Source organism: Nicotiana tomentosiformis, chromosome 3 (assembly GCF_000390325.3).
Source record: "Nicotiana tomentosiformis chromosome 3, ASM39032v3, whole genome shotgun sequence".
NCBI classification, from domain to species: domain Eukaryota; kingdom Viridiplantae; phylum Streptophyta; class Magnoliopsida; order Solanales; family Solanaceae; genus Nicotiana; species Nicotiana tomentosiformis.
In genome coordinates, this window is record NC_090814.1 from 141,199,473 (window position 1) to 141,201,245 (window position 1,773).

The window sequence follows — 1,773 nt, forward strand, 5'->3', positions numbered from 1 at the left end:
ATGTGGCGCATATCAAGAAGGGGACAAAGGTGACAAAAATGAGGAACCTCAAGGTGCGATTTGATCAACACATATTGAACACTTGGTTTTTGATGATGTCGAGCCCACAGAGTACTTAGAGAAATGTGCACTTGGGGATGCAACTCGGCCTTGGCTAGCTGAGATTTTAGCAGCTCCTGGGCCACCACTAGCATGGATCACAGCAGGGGTTTCTATTCACAGGAGTACGCTGAGCTTTGAGGCAAAGGGGTGGCAGACCTTTGTATGCAGCCGACTAGACCCGAGCCAGAATGAGACATATCTTCCTATCCTACGGGCAGTTCTAGTGGCTTCCATCAAGGCCGGGTACCCCATCAATGTGGGAGCCATGATGTCGGTCAATATCTCTGTGGTCGCTCGGCAAGCTGACACATCCTACCCGTATACAGAGTATCTCACGGATGAGAGGGTAGATCCGAGGGGATTTGACACAAAGGTGCGGCCGAAGAAGCCCTTCTCATGGTACTCACTGATGGATGCACACAACCCTAAGAAAAAGGGTCAGTCGTCTACCACCACATGCCAGTCTGATGAGCCACAGGTGGTAGTTGCAGAGGCAGTTGATATTCCATCCACTTCGGCCGAGCATTCATCAAGTGTCGTAGTTATACCTCCACCACCATCCTTAGTTCCTACAGCAGTGACTGTCAGAGGCTCCACCTCATCTTTGAAGCCGATGCCCATGCCTACTGCTCCACTCTCTGCGCTGCGAGTCTCCCAGACATTGGCGGGACTCAACAACTGGATGCAGATAGCCACTGCAAAGCTGTCTGACTTCTCCATTACTGTTGCAGCACAGTCCTCTATGTCGGCACCTCAGATGCCCCCATCAGTGGAAGACACTCTGAAGAAGCTCCTGGAAAACCAAAACAATATCATGGCTACATTGGTACAACATGAGTCAGTGATCAACGAACTGGGAAAAGAAGTTAAGAAAATGAGAAAGTCACAGGCCTCCAAGAAGTCAGTGGACAAGCTCCGGAGACAGGTTACCAAGCTTGCTGCAGCCGGAGATATTTCATATGATATGTTGATTGACCCACACCATCCAGGCCCAGATCCTACAGCACCTACAGTACTAGCTGGCCAGTCTGAGGAGCCAGACCTTGCTGCTGACACTGCCGAGGCAGTGCGTCAGATGCTCACCAACCCAGTCACTCCCAGAGTTGAGGATGATGAGATCTAGTTGGATGAGACTGAGTTCGGTGACACTGCTGTGGACACAGAGATGGCCAAGGATCCATAGGGAGTTTTCTTCACTCTTACCCTTCATTTACTATTGTTTTGTCAAGCATTGGGGACAATGCTTATTTTTATTCAGGGGGTGGAGTTTATTTGATTGTATTTGATGATTCCGAGACAATTGGTTTGTAATAACTTGATAATATTTTCTTCCTTTTCCTTATTCTGTATATATTCTATCTTCTTCTCTCATTTTGTATATATCTTCTCATTCTCCCTTATTATGTATATTCATTATGCTTTCGATAGTTTTTGCTTTGTAGCTTCTTTATGTTTGTTTTCTTATTAATTAGTGTTTAAGTGAGTAGCTTCTAGATTCTTTTTGAATTAGTAGTTTCTTTTTGAATGAGTAGTTCCTTCTTGATTTAGTAGCTTCTTTTTATGTTTTTGTAGACAATAAGCCTTTGATTTTCTTAATGCCACGGTTCTTTCCAAAGGTAGTTTTTGTGTGAATCGGGTGACTCTTCCCAATGATGGATGATGTGACAACCT